The 20,774-nt window shown below is 41.8% G+C and overlaps 1 protein-coding gene and 1 pseudogene across 1 annotated transcript in view; both read right to left on the reverse strand.

Annotated features, from left to right (window-relative positions):
- The window catches only part of SLC9A7 (solute carrier family 9 member A7), a 1,149,612-nt gene that overhangs the window by 812,195 nt on the left and 316,643 nt on the right, over window positions 1-20,774 (reverse strand). The gene's annotated exons all lie outside the window — the stretch shown is intronic.
- Window positions 8,451-9,817, reverse strand: LOC126945753 (beta-catenin-like protein 1; annotated as a pseudogene).

Here is a 20,774-nt window from a genome sequence, read left to right on the forward strand (position 1 = left end):
ATTGTACTGAATGAATCTAAAGTAGAATTCATTCAACAAATGCATGGCCTCAAAATTCGTTTGGTAAAAACAAAGGCAATCTTGCTCAAAAGACAAAGCTGTACATTCTGATATTCTAGTCTTGGTTTTGCCACTTAGTGGATTGTGCAAGTCACTGGGCCTCATTTGATCCACGCTATTTACAAAGTCGATTTCTGCTCTCATGTTGTATCTGTAGGAGGTAATGCGTTTGGAATTAAATCAAGCCGTCATTACGGAAGCTTAAATGTTTTGAAATGCTAGTACAAAAAAATCATACACTTTCCCAAGGTAATCTGAGATTCAGGAGGAAGTTACTTGAATTGGTACAGATTCTGATTTTGACATGCCTATGGTCTTACACCATAGGTCATTGTTTCTTTGGCTATATTCTCCCTCCCACAATAAGCCGTGGAATGTTCCCATCCATCATTCAAATTTTAAAATAATCAGCTTATAAACCCAGTAAATAGGTGGTGAATCTGAGAACCCCTGTAAGATCCAAACAAATGAAATGATACCAGCCTACACTCAATGAAGGCCAAATAAAATTATGAGCTTTTTGTTTTCTCCTGGTCTAGTCTCATGTGACAGCAGAGAGAAAGGGAAAGAAACCAAACAGTTTTTCATCATAGGCCCCTACCAATTCCCTTCCTAACTGGTGTCGAATCAAGCATGGGGGGTATCATTCAAGGTGACATTTACTGTTTCCCTTTCCTTCTGCTTAGAGGCCAGCACATGCAGCAGCCTGAAACCTGACCTCAGACACTGGTCTCCTATTTGACCCATGAACCTAGCCTGGGACAGTTCAGTTATACACATTCATGAATCATGCGGCTACCACTTTCCCCTGTCACAGCTGGTTAACCTTGGGGAATTACCATGGGAACAGTCTTGTCCCATGCTTGCTCATGAGATCCAGCATAGATACTGTGCACCTGCCCCCACTGAGTTTCTGGGAAAGTGTGTCTCTTTTCTCCCCCAGCCTCTGTCTCAGTGACAGAGACACCGAGTCTTTTCGTGTGCCCCCTATGGACCCTGAGTCTTGCACATCTGCAATGAATTCCAAACCCAGGAAACTTATTGCCGAGCTTTCCAAGTGTTTAGATTTGAACTGGGATCTTTGAAACTTAGAGGTTTCCTCATTATATAGGGTTAGGTATTCCAAATATTTTAACCTGGGTGTATTACAGGGGAACTTCAACACAGAGAAAAGGAGCTTCCTGGATGCCAGTGAACCCAGGGTCATGCCAATGGCTTTAGCATGCTGAGGCTCCCTTTTAGAAATTCTAGTGTTGCTTCTAGGGAGCTGCTAGGGCAATAGAAGACCCTGACAATCTATGGTTCCCTGACATTCCCTGGGTCTGGAAATACTCGGCAAATTTGAAGTCTTTTGTTGTTTGAGTTAAGAATATGCTTGGAAAAGTGCATCATTCAGCTCTCAAACTAAATGATGTAGGCTCTAAATAGCTCCCATGACAGTCTGTCTCAGAAAAGAATGCATTTCACAGAAGTATTCAGGGACTCCATTTTTTAAAGAGTTCTTGTAAGCCAGTAAGAACTGAACATATAAGATATTAGAAAAAAAAAAGCATGGAAAACTTTCCTTTAAAAGGCACTGCTGAGAAACTTAATTTAATGCCCTTAAAAAAATTACTGCCATCCACTGCAACCAAGGATTTGCTGGAGAAGAGAAGGTCAGGCTTTGGGGAAACTTCAATTCATTTTAGAAACACAGCACAAGCATCAATATCAGTGGCATAGACATTTACTTAAGTTCATTGGCATTAATTGGTATAACCTTTAGTGAGATTTAAATGCTCACAACAAATACTCAGTGGCAGCTTTCTCAGCAAGTGGGACCAAATAGAAATTTGGGAAAGCAGCTACTGCTGTCACACTCAATGCAATTCTGGAAGATTCTGTCAAAAACAGAGCACATTGGGCCGGGCCCTGGGGCTCACGCCAGTAATCCCAGCACTGTGGGAGGCCAAGGCAGGTCGATCACTTGAGGTCAGGAGTTTGAGACCAGCCTGGCCAACATGATGAAACCCCGTCTCTACTAAAAATACAAAAATTAGCTGGGCGTGGTGGTGCACACCTGTAATCCCAGCTGCTGGTGAGGCTGAGGCAGGAGAATCATTTGAACCTGGGAGGTAGAGGTTGCAGTTAGCGGAGAACGCACCACTGAACTCCAGCCTGTCTCGGAAAAAAAAAAAAAAAGTACATTGGTCAGGCCATTTCTGAATTCACAGACTTTCACTGCTACCTGGATCAACAAGGTTTTTTAGAAATCAGAAACACAAATCCAGATCAGGAGGAGAGTTCTTTGCCTATAAAGACAACTGTTTTTTTGCAACAACTGTAGGTCACCAGGGATGATGGACGATGAAGGGCTATGAACGTCACTGGAATTTCACAGAGAAGACAGCAATCAAAATACTTTTCTCCTCCCACAACGCAGACTTTGAGAACACTATCTTGCCACTGCCTCTTGGCTGGGCGGTGACTCACACCTGTATTCTCAGCACTTTAGAAGGCCGAGGTGGGGGGATCACGAGGTCAGGAGATTGAGACCATCTTGGCCAACATGGTGAAACCATGTCTCTACTTAAAAAATACAAAAATTAGCTGGGCGTGGTGGCATGCGCCTGTAGTCCCAGCTACCCAGGAGGCTGAGGCAGGAGAATCGTTTGAACCAGGGAGGCGGAGGTTGCAGTGAGCCAAGATTGCACCACTGCACTCCAGCCTGGCGACAGAGTGAGACTCTGTAAAAAAACAAAACAAAACAAAACAAAACACTATCTTGCCACTGACTCTTAAAATGCTAGAGAAGTTGGGACAATAGTTCATGGGTAGGGATGAGGTTTGAGAGGACGAAAAGAAGATATGGATACAGATAGCAGGCCAAACAAACAAACAAACAAATAAAACCATTACTTATTCCAGAAACTATGTTCACTTCTGTCAGGTTTCACAACGCCAAAGCTAGGCATGTGAAAATTCATTCCAAAGTAGAAAATGACCTATTCCCCACCAGATCATAAATTCCAGGAAATGCCAGGCGCTTTGATTATTATGGCCCATATGCCATGAATTCATTAAAACACAGACCTGTTTAAGTTACAGGAAGCACAGCTTTGTGGAATGAGCACCAGACTGAGTTCTGGCTTGACTGTTCTCTTTTAAGTGATGCTAGGCGATCTGCTTAATCTTTCTCTGAATTCTAACTCCCCAACTGTAAGAAGAAAGAAAGACAGGAGAAAGAAGAAGGCAGGAAAAAAATTCCCCATTTCTCTTGCTTATCATTGAAGGATTCTGTGAGAATTGACGAATAGTATCCTTAGAACACTGAGAGGCTTCTGGAAGCCATTCACATCTTAATGCCACTAACAGCTGCTGCTGATGTGAAGGCATCTGTCAGAGCCGCACGCATGGAGCTTGGTCCATATCCCCACAGGACTCCACAGCGCCTGGGATATCGACAGAGGTTCATACTACACACTTCCTTCTTCAGCAAGTCCCACTTGTAAATGATGGTTCATTGGTATTCTCTGATGTTCCTTGTGTAGGAGGTAGAAGCTGACTGCTTATTTTTAAAATAATTTCCTAAGAGAGATTAAAAAAAAAAAAAGCATTTTAACTGGGGAAAGGAAGGGAAAGGAAACATCTCATTCAGGGATAAATGGATTGACTCATTTGCTCACTCCATAAACTTTTCTGGAGCGGCTCCAATGTGCCAGAAACTGTGCTGGCCTCTGGGGATTCAAGGCCAAATGAGGCAGGGCTCTGAGCACAGGGAGCTTGTGGTCTCATGGGAGAGGAAGATGACCAAGCCTGTGATCCTAACACTGTGCTGAGGGTAAGACCATGTGCTTACAAGAGCCCATTTTGGCTATATCTAAACTGTTGTGGGGTTTCCAGAACAGGGCATGCCATGCGCTGGATTGGAAAGACACATAGGAATTAGACTGAGAAGAAGGAAAGGGTATTCCAGGCAGAAAGACCAGCATCTGCAAACATAGGCATGAAATAGCTTTTCTACATAGAGAAATGGTAAATGAGACGATGTATGAGGATCGCTTAAGAAAGAGTGGGCATTCGGCGGCCGGGCGCGGTGGCTCAAGCCTGTAATCCCAGCACTTTGGGAGGCCGAGACGGGCGGATCACGAGGTCAGGAGATCGAGACCATCCTGGCGAACACAGTGAAACCCCGTCTCTACTAAAAAAATACAAAAAACTAGCCGGGCGAGGTGGCGGGCGCCTGTAGTCCCAGCTACTCGGGAGGCTGAGGCAGGAGAATGGCGTGAACCCGGGAGGCGGAGCTTGCAGTGAGCTGAGATCCGGCCACTGCACTCCAGCCTGGGCGACAGAGCCAGACTCCGTCTCAAAAAAAAAAAAAAAAAAAAAAAGAAAGAGTGGGCATTCAACAAATGTTGAAATGAATAGGCAGGGGGCGTCAGCAAGAGGCTTAAAGAGCCAGGCAGCTGGTGGTGCCAGCCTAAGTGCCTCGCCTCATCCATGAGGCCCTGATTCTTTGGCTGTTAGGGGAAGAGGCAGGAGGGATGGAGTGGTACACCCGGGATCCCATCTTGCCCCGCCTGTGCTCACCTTCCATCCTCAAAATTCCAATTGCAGTTTCTGCTCCAGCACCACACAGGTAAAGAGAAAGTGACTGTGTCGGATATGCTTTTCTCAGAATCACTGATTTGACAAGGTGCTTGTCTCTAAATTCATGACTGCAGAAAATGTGTAGGACTGCTAGACAATGTGAACACTCTTAGCTAAAGAGATGCAGCCTTCTCTGGATACCGTCGTCTGAGATCTTAGAGAATGTGTTTTGGTGAGTTGGAGCAGTTACCTTCCAAAAAACACTAAGGATAACCAACGTTTACTAAGCTATCATTAGATGCCAGGCACTATGATTGTCAGAGGATATCCTGATAGCCAAGAAATGACCTGTGAGAAACTAGCCATTAGAAACACAAAAAAAGCAAGCCCTTGCCAACTTCTGGTTAGCACGTGAGATTTCTTTGTTAGTGTTTTAAATATATTAATTTCCCACAGTTCGGCAGTATGGAAGAGACATTTAGACCAGAGAATAAACGTGGAAGATCTTTCTCCTTTTAGCACAAATTTCTGGCGATCAAGCTTGGAAAACCCGGTGTCTGCTGCCCCCATGTGGCCACAGTCGTCTTTTGCTTTCAGCAGTCGCAAGAAAGTGCATTTCATTCACCAAGTGCAAGTGTAAAATTGTTTTGGGTGGAAAAGACTACAGTCTTGTGTAAGGGTTTTCTCCTTTTCCATGTCTCTAGGGAAATTCTATGATAAAAATTGAAACATTTAAAAATTTGTCCAGAACAGCCTAGGAAATCCCAGTGGTAAACTCTGGTTTATCCTTGTTCAATTGAACGCCTTTGTCTTGGCATTCTGAACTCCATGAGTTTCTGAAATGTACAAACTCTTAAAACAGTTCATTTCCAGGAATTCGGTAAACCAATTCTGGAAGCTATTTCAACTAAAGTCTTATCCATGCGCTGTGAGAGTTGTGAAGAGTTTCAACCAAATTTCAAATTGGTAATTTTCAGGTCTTCTTCAACTATCCTCTCCACCCTACACATACTCCTTAAAAATCTGTCATGTAATAATCTTAGCCAAGCAAATACATTAGTTCTTCTCTACACATAGGCTAACAACTACTCAAATTCTTTCCTCATATTTATTTGCCTTTTCTGGAACATTTGCTTTATTCTCTTCACAGCACCAATTTCTTCTACTCTAAGAAATTTCTACCCAGAAATTAATGTTTTCTGCAAAACCTTCCCAGACTCCACTCAGAAAACGTTGTCAAGCCAATGATTTCAGCATCTTCCACTTGGAGGAGAAAAAAAGTGGGGGACAGAAGTAGAAAGAGAGAAAGAGAGAGAAGGACCAGGAAGGCTTTATTATTTACATATCTGCATATAAACTATTCAAAAGCAAGAATTGCATCTAGTCTTTCTAATTTTGCCTTCTCTTACATTATATATATATACTTAATAATGACAGGAGAGTTCAGAACACAGTCTTTTCCAAGAATTATGGATTTTGAGATTAGGAATGAAACAATGAGCAAAAAAAACCCCCATAGCATATTGAATATATGTCTTTAAATAAAATTAACTCAAAACATGACATTTATTTGCAGATGTGTCTGTCTCCTCTGTTAAATGCCAGGCACTTTGCAGCTTGTGAGCAAGCATCATGCCTGCTTTGACTTTTTTAAAAAAACAGACCTATTCATATGCCACAAAATTCACCTATTTCAAGTATACAATTTAATGATTTTTAGTGAATTTATAGAGTTGAGAAATTACCAACTCAATCCAATTTAAGAATATTTCTGGCCAGGCACAGTGGCTCATGCCTGTAATCCCAGCACTTTGGGAGGCCGAGGCAGGTGGATCACCTGAGGTCAGGAGGTCGAGACCACCCTGACCAACATGGAGAAACCCCGTCTCCATTAAAAATACAAAATTAGCTCAGCGTGCTGGCACATGCCTGTAATCCCAGCTACTTGGGAGGTTGAGACAGGAGAATCGCTTGAACCTGGGAGGCAGAGGTTGCAGTGAGCTGAGATCGTGCCATTGCACTCCAGCCCGGGCAACAAGAACGAAACTCCATCTCAAAAAAAAAAAAAAAAAAAAAAAAAAAAGAATATTTCCATCACTCCAAAAAGACTGTGCATGCTGTTTGCAATCCCCACCCTCTACCCTCAACACCAGGCATCCGTTAAATTGCTTTCTGACCATATAGATTTCTCTATTCTGATTATGTCATATACATGGAATCATATAACATGTGGTCTTTTGCATCTGGCTTATTTCCCTTAGTGTAATGTTTTTGAGGTTCATCCATGTTACAGCATGTATCAGTACTCCGTCCTTTATTTATTTATTTATTTATTTATTTATTTATTTATTTATTTATTGAAACTGAGTCTTACTCCATTGCCCAGGCTGGAGTGCAGTGGTGCAACCAGGGCTCACTGCAGCCTGGACACCGTGGGCTCAAGTGATCCTCCCACCTCAACCTCGCACGTGGCCGGGACTACAGATGCGCACCACCCCACCCAGCTAATTTTTGTATTTTTTGTAGAGATGGGATTTTGCCATGTTGCCCAGGCTAGCTTTGAACTCCTGGGCTCAAGCTATCCACCTACCTCGGCCTCCCAAAATGCTGGGATTACAGGTGTGAACCACTGTGCCTGGCCCACACATTTTTTAATCCATTTATCAGTTGATGGACATTTGTATTATTTCCATTTTTTGGCTATTACGAATTATGTTCCCATGGACATTGGTGTACACATTTTTGCATGTTATAATATGTTTTCATTTCTCTCTAGATATTTAGAAAATTGCTGGATTTTATGGTAATTTTAAGAAACTGCCAAACTGTTTTTTCAAATTGGCTGTCCCGTTTTACGTTCCCTCCAGCAATGTATGAACGCTCTAGTTTTTCCACATCCTCACCATCATTCTATGAGTATGAAATGGTGGTTCATTATGGTTTTAATTTGCATTTCCCTAAAGATTAATAATGTAGAATACCTTTTCATGTGTTCTACATTATCTTCTAGATAATCTTCTAGATCTACAAAGAAGATTTGTAGATCTTCTTTAGTCAAATGTGCATTCAAAACTTTGGCCCATTGCCCATTTTTTAATTGAGTTGCTTGTCTTATTATTATTTAGTTGTAGGAGCTTTTTGTACATTCTGGCTGGACACAAGTCCTTTACCAGAAATATGATTTGAAATATTTTTTCATTTTCTTTTTTTCTTTTTTCTTTCTTTATTTTTTTGAGATGGAGTTTTGCTCTTGTTGCCCAGGCTGGAGTGCAATGGCACTATCTCGGCTCACCGCGACCTCCACCTCCCAGGTTCAAGTGATTCTTGTGCCTTAGCCTCCTGAGTAGCTGGGATTATAGGTGCATGCTACCATGCCTGGTTAATTTTTATATTTTTAGTAGAGACAGCGTTTCACTATGTTGGTCAGGCTGCTCTGGAACTCCTGACCTCAGTTGATCCACCTGCCTCAGCCTCCCAAAGTGGTGGGATTACAAGCGTGAGCCACTGCGCCCTGCCCTTTTCATTTTCTTAATAGTGTCATTTAAAGCACAAAAGTTTTATTATTTTGATGAAATCCAATTTATCAATTTGTTCTTTCACGTTTTGTGTATATCTAAGAGATTTTTGTCTAACCCAAGGTAACCAAGCGTCTTAGTTCATTTTGTGATGCTATAACAGAATACCATGTACTTTATTTTATTCTATTTATTTTTTAACCAAAACTAGCTTTAATTTGTCCAAAAGCCACACACAGCTGTCTAGAAACTGTCTCTGGAAGGGAAGCCAAGAGAGAGTCCATTATGCACAGGGTCAAGAGGCCTCTAGAAGTTTTCAAGCAAGCCCAGGATGTGCTTTTGCTCCTTCTCCCAGAACTCTGCATACCCCTTGATGATACGCCTGACAATTTTGATGGAACATCTTCACATGTTTAGGATCTGGTGAACCCTCGGGCAAATCTGGGGAACATTGGCATTGCAGATCTTGGCCATAATGCAGCAGATGCACTGGAGAACAAAGAGCCCTGCATCCAAGCACTGGAGGTAGAACTCATCCCCCATGTCACTGTCTATGATCTCTCCACACTGGACCATGTCATGTTTTTCCCCTTCCTTCCTCTTGTCTGCCACCTGCATTGCACCCAGATATTGAAAATGCAACTCCATTAGTCTGTCAGCCTACTCACTGTCATTTTCAGTGAATTTATTCAGAAGCCAGGTTCGCTGATGCCCTCTCAGGTTCCACAAAAGGAAAGCCAGAATGGAACGGACATGCTCTTTGTGTTCCCTGTCAGTGGTACCCACTTTCTTGATCTTTCTGGGAAATTCCATAAAGAGGGGAAAGATGGTTCATAAGCCAAGAATGTCAACAAATTTACCACAGTTGTAGACGCCCTTGGATGCAATCAGCACTTTCAGGACCCTGCTCCGTGAGATCTTCTTTTCCCTGAGCATGAGATTCATCAACTGAAGACCCTCACCCTTCAGGAAGTGCTCACGATTGGAACTGAGCATTAGTTAGAAGCAGAGTGAATCAAACGGATTCTCCATCATCTCCTGCTCCTTTGCTGTGCTGGGATTGTGTCTTTTAAACACAGATAACTGCTGAAGAAGTGCATCAATTCCATCCAGCTCCCCAAGCAATTTCCTGTTTTCATCGTTGTCCTGGAGCAATATGGCCTGCATTTCACTGCAATACAGTTTGTTGGCATCAAAAGGCTTCTTTGCCTTCAGCCTCTTCAACAGCCACTGAGGAAGACCCTGCTGGGCACCTCTCGTACACATCTCCAGCTAGAACTCAGCCATGTTTCCCACAATAACAAGAGTGTTATGGACACGATTGGCCTCCTCCTTCACAGACTCATCCAGGCGCTCCACGTTCTGCACCAGCAGTGCTGTCACCTACCCATCCACCAGAGCATCAATGAGTACTTCTGCTCCCTCTTCACTCTCATAGAAGATGTCTATATATCTGTTAATTCCTGACTCAAATCAACCCCAGCTATGGACACGTCTGTATTATTGTGTCCAAGCAACCCAAGAAGTGACTGCACAGCATTCAGCTCCAGCAGAAGGTGATACAGGTCTGGCATGGTGGCCACCACGTGCATCTTCTGAATGATGTCATGTAGGTCCAGTTGGGATTCCATGAACTTCTCTGGATTGTCTGGAAACTTAATCTGCAATTCTTAGTTTTTATATGCTCACTATTCAAATGTGAGCATCATTTTCTCCACTGAGCTTTCATCCAACAGCTCCTCCTCTTTTTCTTCCTCCTCACCCTCTGTGTCAATAATCTGAAGCAGCCATTTTTTTGTCATCCTCTGCTTCTTCCACCATAATCATTTCCTCTTCCCAATCTTGAGTACTAATATGCTTCCGATGCATCTTCTGCTCCTCTTCTTTGTCATCTCGGGAACATTTTATGCCCCTGTTGGGCTGGTAGCTTGGAAGTTTGCCCGTGTCTGTGGTCCCAGGCACAGCCAACCTGTGTAATTTATGAAGAACAGAAATTTATGTCTTACAGTTTTGGAGGCTGGAAAGTCCAAGATCAAGGCACCAGAAAGTTTGGCATCTGGCCAGGGCCCAGCCTCTGCTTCCAAGATAACACCTTAAATGTTGTATCCTCCAGAGGGGAGGAACACTGTTATTCATGTGGCACAAGAGCAGGAAAAAAAGAGAGAACCCACTCCAGAAAGTCTCATTTTAAAGACATTAAACCCACCCATGAGGGCAGAGCCCCCACAACCTAATCCCCTTTGAAAGGTCCCATTTCCCAGTTCCATTACAATGGCAATTAAATTGCAACATGAGCTTTGGAGGGGTCAAACATTCAAACCATAGCGTTCCACTCATTACCCCCCAAAACTCACATTCTTCTCATATGCAAAACACATTCATTCCATCCCAATAGACCCCGAAATCTTAACTATTTTAGCACCAACACATAAGTCCAAAATCTAGAATCTCATCTAAATCATACATGGGTGAGACTCAAGGCACGATTTATTCTGAGACAAATTCCCTCCAGCCATAAGCTTGTGAAATCAGGTTATCTACTTCCAAAATACAGTGGCGGGACAGGCATAGGATAGACATTCCCAGTCTAAAAGGAAGTAACAGACAAGAAGAAAGGGGTAACTGATCCCCAATATGTTCAGAACCCAACAGAGTGAACAACATCAAATCGTAAGGCTCCAGAACAATCTTCCTTGACTCTATGTCCCACCTTTTGGGCATACTAGAGTGGGCTATGTGCTTCCAAGACCTCAGGCAGCCACTCCCCCATGACTTTGCTGGACTCAGCCCATGCAGCAGTTTTCATGGGTTGAAGACTTGTGAATGCAGCTTTCACAGGCTAGGACTGCATATTGGTGAGTCTACATTTCTGGGGTCTCTGCAGCGGCCCTGAGCCCACAGTTCCACTGGCATTGTCCTAGTGATAGCAAGAGGAGGCAGCCAAATGCCTAGGCAGATGGGGTGGGTAGCCAGTGAAACACCAACTCCAAGCCAAAGACAGTTTAAAGCCTGAAAGCCAAGCTACAAGTTAAATCCTCAGACTGGACTGATAACTTGTCTTCCTGTTTGGCACACTTTCCTCTGATCGATCCCCTCCCTTTACCTATTTTACCTATACCTACCCTTTCCTAACTGGTTTTCTACAGTCATGCCCACCTTTGAATGGTGTCTTCGCTTTAACCTTTTTTGCATACTCACAAACCAATCAACATGCCCTCCCCATTCTGAGTCCATAAAAGGTCCTGGATCCAGCCACATGGGGGACTTTTCCCGCCTTCAGATAGGGAAACCTCCACCCTCCGACATCCCCTCTCTGCTGAGAGTTTTCCTTTTGCTTAATAAATTCTACTCCACTCACTCTCGGGCATTCGCGTGCCTAATTCTTCCTGCTTGTGAGACAAGAACTCAGACTTAGCTGAGCTAAGGAGCAGAAAGGCCGTAACACTAGTGGAAGCTCTCTGTGGTAGCTCTGCCCCTATAACAGAGTTTAAACATGGAATTTAAACTACCTGGGCCCCCAAGCTGTCCATGACATCCTTTGAAATCTAGGTAAAGGAAGCCATGGCCCCACATTTCTTGCATTCTCTGGGGCTGCACAATTAGCACCACCTGGATGTAACCAAGGCTTAATGTTTTAATCTTTCAGAATAGCAGGTTGAATTGCACCTGGGCTTGCTTAAGCCATAGCTGGGACAGCCAAAGAGTGCTGCACTGGAATGCAGGAAGCAGATACTTGAGGTAGCAAAGGGCAGCAAATGCTGAGATCCCACAGTCCTTTTTCTAGAAACCTTGCCCTCAAGGTCCCTGTGCTCTGAGACTGTGATGGAAGGGGCAGCCTCAAAGATCACCATAATGACTTTAGGTTAATTCTCCATTGTCTTAATGAATAGCATCTGGCTTCTGTTTATCTGTATTAATCTCCTTATCAAATGGTCCTTTGGCCACACTTTTGGTTTTCTCTCCTAAACATGCCTTTGATTCTTTACTTAGCCAGGGTTTTCCAAATCCTTATGTTCCTCTTCCCTTTTCATTAAAAATTCCATGTTTAAATCATTTGTCTCTTCTTGCATTTAACTATATACAATTAGAAGAACAGACAACAATCAGACAACACCCTGAATGCTTTGCTACTTAGATGTTCTTCTGTCATATCCTAGTTCATTGTTTTTAAGTTCTGCTTTCCACAAAACCTTCAGACATGGGTAAAATTCAGCCAAGTTATTTGCCATTTTATGACAAAGAAGGACTTTATTGCAGTTTATCATATCTTGTTTCCCATTTCCATCTGAGATCTCACCAGAATTACCTTTACCATTCATATTTCTACCAACATTCTGATCATGACTACTTAGTGATCTTTCAGAAGTTTCGGACTTTCCCGACTGCTGTCTTCTTCTGAGCCCTCACCAGAATCGCTCTAAACACTTTATTCATGGCAATATAGGCTTTTGCTAGGATACTCCTCCAAGTTCTTCCAACCTCTACCCATCACCCAGTTTCAAAGTAGCTTCCAGATTTTCAGGTATATGTTACAGCAACAGCCCTATTTCTGAATACCAAAATCTGTATTCGTTGGGGTTCTCCAGAGAGACAGAGCCAATAGGATAGATACATGATAGATAGGTAGATAAATGACAGATAAACAGATAGATAGATAAGAGGGGATTTATTAGGAGAATTTGCTCATGTGGTTATAGAGCCTTAGAAATCCCATGATAGGCTACCTGCAAGCTAAAGAACCAGAGAGGCTGGTAACATGGCTCAGTCCAAGTCTGAAGGCCACAGAACCAGATAATCGAATGGTGTAACTCTCGGTCCAATGTCAAAGTCCTAAGAACCTAGGAGGTTGCTGGTGCAAGTCCCAAAATCTGAAGGCTGGAGAACCTGGAGTTCTGATATCCAAGGGCAGAAGAAGAAAGGTGTCCCAGCTCCAGGACAGACAGAGAGAGAGAGAGAACACAAATTCACCTTTCCTCTGCCTTTTTGTTCTATCTGGGCCCCCAGCCAACTGGATGGTGCCCATCCACATTGAGGGTGATCTTCCCCCACTCAGTCCACTGACTACACAACAACCTCCTCTGGAAACACCCTCACGGATACACTCAGAAATAATATTTTACCAGTTTTCTAGGTATCCCTTCATCTAGTCAAGTTGACACCTAAAATTAACCATCACACCAAAGTTTTCTCTTACATTTTTCTCTAAAAGTTTTAGCACTAAAATTTAGGCCTTTGACCCATTTCAAGTGAATTTTTGTGTATAGTGTGAGGTAAGAATGCAAATTCATCCTTTTGCATGTGGACATCCAATTGTCCCAGCAACTATCATTGAAAAGACTATCCTTTCTCCATTGAATTGTCTTGGCACCTTTGTCAAAAATTCATTCACCATAAATGGAAGGGTTTATTTCTGGACTCTTGATTCTGTACCATCATCTGTCTTCATGACAATATCACGCTGTCTTTTTAAACCTATTTTTAGAGTATTTAAAAAAAATTTTTGAATTGACAAATAAAAATTGTGTGCATTTATACTGTACAACATGATGTTTTGAAATATGTACACACTGTGGAATGGCTAAATCAAGCTCATTAACATGTACATTACCACACATACTTATCATTTGTGATGAGAATATTTGAAATCTACTCTCTTAGCAATTTTCAAGTATACAATACACTGTTATTAGCTATAGTCACTATATTGTATAATAGATCTCTTTAGCTTATTCCTCCTGGCTGTAAAATTTTGTATCCTTTGACCAACACAGTCTTGATTACTGCGGCTTTATAGTAATTTCTGAAATCAGAAAGTGAAAGTATTTCAACTTCTGTTTTTTTTTTTCAAAAATCTCTTTGTTATTCTGAGCCCTATTAAGATCAGCTTGTAAATTTCTGACATAATTCAGATGTCTTTACTTATGTATAATTCTATTTACTTTTTATTATTATTATTTTCTTTTTTTTTTTTTTTTGTTGAGACAGAGTCTCGCTTTGTCACCCAGACTGGAGTGCAGTGGCAGTGATCTCAACTCACTGCAACCTCCACCTCCCTGGTTCAAACAATTCTCGTGCCTCAGCCTCCTGAGTAGCTGGGATTACAGGCGCCTGCCACCACCCTCAGCTAATTTTTGTATTTTTAGTAGAGACAGGGTTTCGCCATGTTGGCCAGGCTGGTCTCAAATTCCTGACCTCAGGTGATCTGCCCACCCCGGCCTCCCAAAGTACTGGGATTACAGGCATGAGCCACCTCGCTCGGCCCACTTATGTATAGTTCTATTTAGATTCTCTGTCTCTACTTGACTCATTTTTGGTAACTTGTTTATTTCTAGCAATTTGTCCACATCACCTACATTGTCTTTAAATTCCTTTGTTGAATTCTTTTACTATATATTTAAGAGTTATTTTCGGCCGGGCGCGGTGGCTCAAGCCTGTAATCCCAGCACTTTGGGAGGCCGAGACGGGCGGATCACGAGGTCAGGAGATCGAGACCATCCTGGCGAACACGGTGAAACCCCGTCTCTACTAAAAAGTACAAAAAAACTAGCCGGGTGAGGTGGCGGGCGCCTGTAGTCCCAGCTACTCGGGAGGCTGAGGCAGGAGAATGGCGTAAACCCGGGAGGCGGAGCTTGCAGTGAGCCGAGATCCGGTCACTGCACTCCAGCCTGGGCGACAGAGCGAGACTCCGTCTCAAAAAAAAAAAAAAAAGTTATTTTCTTAGTTGTTGCTCTAGGGATTACTATATGAATCTTAACCTGTCACTCCCTACTTCATAGTAATTACTAATTACCTTTGGTAAAATATAAAAAATTTGTACTAATATCATATACATCCACTTCTCCCCCCCACACACACTCTGCTATTATTTTCATATATATATAATATATTTGTATATGTTATAGCATAAAAATCATTTTATAAGAATTGTTTTATGTAAGGCCGGGTGTGGTGGCTCATGCCTATAATCCCAGCACTTTGGGAGGCTGAGGCAGGTGGATCACTTGAGGTCATGAGTCTGAGACTAGTCTGGCCAACATGATGAAACTCCATCTCTACTAAAAATACACAAATTGACTGAGTGTGGTGGTGCACACCTGTAATCCCTGCTACTCAGGAGGCTGAGGCAGGAGAATTGCTTGAACCTGGGAGACAGAGATTGCAGTGAACTGAGATCGCACCACAGAACTCCAGCCTGGCGACAAAGCAAGACTCTGTCTCAAAAAACCAAGACTCTGTCTCAAACAAAAAAACCAAAAAACAAAAAACAAAACAAAACAAAAAATGAGTTGTTTTATGCAATCTTATGTAATTTAAATACATTAGGAAAAAATATATTTATTTAGTATTGTATATTTACCTACAGATTTACCTTTTCTGGAGCTTTGTATTTCTTTGAGTGAATCAGACCAACTAGTGTCATTTCCTGTTAGTGTGAAGGACTTTATTATTTCTAGAAAAACACCCATGTCTATGAGAAATAAGGTTACTTTGGGTTTACAAAATACTGGATAACCAACCCAGAGGCAGATACAAGGCTAGAATATTTGTATCCCATTAATACCTCGCACATTCATATTTTGACATGGTGTTTCTGTTTCTACATATTTTGGAAAATGCATCTGTGAGGTGACCAACAAGTCTTTGGATGATCCCCCTCCAACCTATGTGAGAGTAGGTTGCAGATTGTTTTTGAAAAGAATGTCAGGAAAATCTTGCGGTAGAGAGCACTTTGTCACTTTGACATGGACATTACCACTACCACCTCAAGCTACGAGAGGGTCCGCAAGATAACTCAGAATAACGGAGGTTCCTTCCACATGGAGAGACTGACATCTGCTTCTGTCCCAGGTGCCGAGCTGTAGAAACATATAGACCTACCCAATCCTGTCTCTGGGGTACAGCTTGAGGGAGTTTTTGGTAAAGCTTGACATGTCCTAAGAGTTTTAGAATGTAGATGAGGACAGAGACTGATGACTGCTCCTACCTGGATAAACCTGTAGAGAGGAGGCTCGTGTAGCAGCCTGACATGGCAGAGTAAGGAAAGCGAGTCCAGACAGCGTGTATGTCCAGAGTTTGGTGGGCTGAGCGTGTGTGGGTTTTTCCCAGGGACCAAGAAGGCAGCCAGTTGGAAGAATCTTGAAGGGTGGTGACCCAAGTGGACAGGCCGTCAGGTGAGCAAACTGGTGGTAGGAGTAACTAGTAACTCCTGTGGTAGAAACTGAGACAGTAAGTAATTGAGCTCAGGAGTATTTGCAAATTCGGCTTTTAGGGCCATCAGAACATCCCCATATTCTTTTTTTTTTTTTTGAGACAGAGTTTCACCTTGTTGTCCAGACTGGAGTACAATGGGGCCATCTCGGCTGACTTCAAGCTCCACCTTCCAGGTTCAAGCAATTCTCCCCCTTCAGCCTCCAAAGTAACTGGGACTGCAGGCGTGCACCACCACAGTTGGCTAATTTTTGTATTTTTAGCAGAGAAGTGCTGGGATTACACCCCGCAGCAGAACATTCCTATATTCTTTCCACTACTTCTCTGTATTGCTGCTAAACCTATATAGGACCTACAAAGGTCTGGCCATTGTCAATGGTTTGATTGCAACCATTTGCATTCTGGTGTTCCTGGGGATGCTTGTCACCTCGTTTTGTTCATAATGTAATCTGGGAAATTTTTTCTGTTGCCATCATAATGATTCTTTGCTATCATAATGATTTTAAGATAGCATTTAGGGAGATCAAAAACTACACTACAGGCCAAGCGCTATGGCTCATGCCTGTAATTCCAGCACTTTGGGAGGCCAAGGCAGGAAGATTGCTTGATACCAGGAGTTTGAGACCAGCCTGGGCAACACAGGGAGACCCCGTCTGTACAAAAAAAAAGAAAAAATATTTAAATTAGCTGAATGTGGTGGTGCATGCCTGTAGTCCCAGCTACTCGGCAGGCTGAGGTGGGAGGATCGCTTCAGCCAGGGAGGTCCAGGGGGCAATAAGTCATGATCGTACCACTGCACTCCAGTCTGGGTGACAGAGCAAGCCCTTGTCTCAAAAAAACCAAAAACCCCAAAACTGCACTACCATTATTACCTTGCATTGGCCTGTTAGTCCCATACTGACTTGTTAAAGAAACCAGGCCAGGTAACTTGTAGAATGTCCCACATTCTGTATCATCTGATTGTTTCCTCATGATGTCATCTAACTCTTCCTTTATCTTCTGTATTTTCTGTAGACTTGAAGTTAGGTCTAGAGGTTTGATCCGTTTCAGGTTAAGCATTTTTAACAAGAATACTTAATAATGACCAAGAATACTTCATGGGTAATATTGTGCAACCACTTTAATGATGCTAAGTTTTCTAACTAGCAAGCAATCTGTGGACTGACATTTTAGAGAACGGAATGTTAGCATCCTGTTCAAAAACAACTTTTATTGAATGTTTTTAACAGCCCTCAAGGATCTTTGCCTGAATCAATTATTACACTGAGGCTTGCAAAATAGTGATTTATTAATTACACAATTATTTGTATATTTATTAGGTGGCATTCTTTTATAAATAATGGCTGTAGTAAATACTGTGGTGGTCTGCTCAGATCTCCTCTTCAGGGCCAACACACTGTCCTCCCACTTCTGGGAAAATCAGCTACTGACTTCACAGCTATGGCCCTCATTTCAAACTGCCCTCAGCTACAGGGAACTGCTTTACTCAAGGCTATCCACCCTTCTCATCCCTCAAAGAACAGGCAGTAGTCAATGAGTATCTGATGTAGAAATACAAGTCATGCGTGGCTTACTGATGGGGAAACATTCTGAGAAATGCTCGCTCTGTTAGACAATTTCATCCATGTGTGAACATCATAGAGCGTATGTACACAAACCTAGATGGTGTCATCTACTATACACCTAGGCTACCTGGTATAGCCTATTGCTTCTAGGCTACAAACCAGTACAGCATATGACTGTACTGGATACTATAGGCAATTGTCACACAATGGTAAGTATTTGTGTACATAAACATATCTAAACATAGAGAAGGTAGTGCATCATGCTAAGATGTTATGACAGCTACAATGTCACTAGACGATAGGAATTTTTCAGCTTCATTGTAATCTTGTGGGATCTCAGTCGTATATGCGGTCTGACATTGACTAAAACATTCTTAGGCAGTGCACGACTATACAAAAGTTCAGCCCACTCTCCTTAATTTGAGACAACTCTGAGGGGCCATCCCAGCTCCAGAGCTCTCTGTAGAATTGTCTTAGGCCTCAGTTGTAACTGCATTGTAGGTCAACTTCTCTCTCAGTCCAATCTTGTCTTCTTCACCCTCTTACAGCTGTTTCTCCACAGATCTCTCCCCAGTAAACTTTCTGTATACAGCTTTCCATCTGAGAGTCTGTTAACCTGAAATCCAGTATAAGACAAAACAAAGAGCTTTTGAGTTTTTTCGTTTTAACCTTTTACCCTTTCCTTTTATGTTTTTGAAGTATCACTATGAATTTAGGGAATTTAATTTATTGAATGTGTTAGAACAAATTATGGCTGTTATTCTTTTTGATGTTGAAATGATCTCAAATGTGGCCAGTGAAGGCCCTTCATGATGCCGCCTATGTCATAGGGCCCCATGAGTCTTTAAGCATTCCCTTGCTTTTTAGCACAATAAGATAGCCCATGAGTGACACGTATTCTTCTACCCCCAGACCCGGAATTAGACATTACCCTAAAAATCTCTGGTGCCCTTTTAGTGAGAATGGTGGTTAGAGATCAAGATAATGGGCACTAGGGGTTAACTATTTTATTTAATTTCATTATCTAAATGTCTTTTTGTTGACATAAAGAATTGCATATATTTCTGCACAGACATTCACTGGGGTTGCATTAGAATTAAAATTAAGTTCTCCTAAATCTCAATGCATATTAGAAATATTTTCAGCTGCAAGTAACAGGAAGCTCACTCACAATGGCCTACAAAAACAAGATGTTTAGTTAGCTCACCTGATAAGGAGTCTGGTTGCAGTCAGTCTGGGACTAATGCAATGGCTCAATGATCCTGTCAGGGGGACCCATATTGTTACTATTTAGCTCTTAGTTTGCCCTGTTGCTTATTGCCTCATTGTTACAAGATGACTGGCCTACACCAGGTATTGTCTACATTCCAGGCAAGTGTAAGGAAGGATAAAGAAGTTAATGACAAAAATATATTCTCCTTTCCAGGTTTTGCTTTTTTATTGGGGAAAGATGCCCTCTCTGGCCAGGTGTGTTGTCTCACGCCTGTAATCCCAGTACTCTGGGAGGACGAGGCAGAAGGATTGCTTGAGCCCAGGAGTTTCAGACCAGCCTGGGCAACATGACAAGACCCCAGCTCTACAAAAAATACAAAAATTAGCCTGGTGTGGTGGCCTGCAGTTCCAGCTACTCGGGAGGCTGAGTTGGAAGGATTGATTAAACCCAGAAGGTGGTGGCTGCAGTGAGCTGTGATCATGCCACTGCACTCCAGCCTGGGTGACAGAGTGAGACCCTGTCTCAAAAAACAAATGCCCTCTCCAGATAATTCCACTTGCTCATTATTAGACAGAACTGTCACAAGTCCAACTCTTGATGTATAATAAAGTAGTTTAGAAAATTGAGTTATATTTTTAGCTGCTAGCCCAGAATTATATTCCCAGTGAAACTATTCTTTAAAATGAACATAAAATAAAACTAGTCTCAGAAAAACCAAAACTGATACAATTAATTGTCACCAGAGTATTTATTCAGGTTAGAAAATAATGATCCCCAAAATATGAAAATGCAAAAAGGAATAAAGAGTACAGGAAAGGATAAATATGTAGGTCAATCTATATGAATACTGATTGTATTAAACAATGATCATAATGTATTGAAAGGCTTAAAATATACATAGAACTGACATTCAGAGCAACAATAGTATAAAATATAAGAGGAAATTAATTGAGCTGAAATATTTTACATCATTGCATTGTTGAGGAAGTAGTAAATATACTAATCTGTAGTGGACTAATAAATCAAGGGTGTACATCATAATCCTTAGAATCATCAAAATAATGATTAAAGAATGCAAAACTAAGAAGATGAAGGAAGGGAAATAGAATAATAAAAGTTAATTGATTAATCCAAAAGTCAGGAAAGGAGAAAAAAAGGAACAAATAATGGGAGACAAAACAGATATCAAGTAGTAACATGATATACTGAAACATACATATATCAGTAATTATGATGAAGCTCAAATTGTCAGAAAGGATTTTCAAAAGAAGGGTAACTCTATGTGGTTTACAGGAAATATATCATTAATATGAAAACACAGAGATGAAAAGAAAAATGATGTAATATAATATACAATGCAAATACGAATCAAAAGAAGGTTGGTGTAGCTATATTAACTTTGTGGGTTGAATGGTAGTCCCCAGAAAGATATGTCGTAACCCCCAGAACCTGTGAATGTAGCCTTATTTGGAAAAGGGATCTTTGCAAAAGTCATTAAATTAAGGATCTTGAGGTGAGATTATTCAGGATTATCCAGATGGGCTCTAAATCCAATGACAAATGTCCTTATTAGAGACTTAAGAGGAGAAAAGAGAGAAGAGGAGAATACCAGTAAAGACAGAAGCAGAGACTGGAGTTATGTAG

This window comes from Macaca thibetana, chromosome X (assembly GCF_024542745.1).
Source record: "Macaca thibetana thibetana isolate TM-01 chromosome X, ASM2454274v1, whole genome shotgun sequence".
NCBI lineage: Eukaryota > Metazoa > Chordata > Mammalia > Primates > Cercopithecidae > Macaca > Macaca thibetana.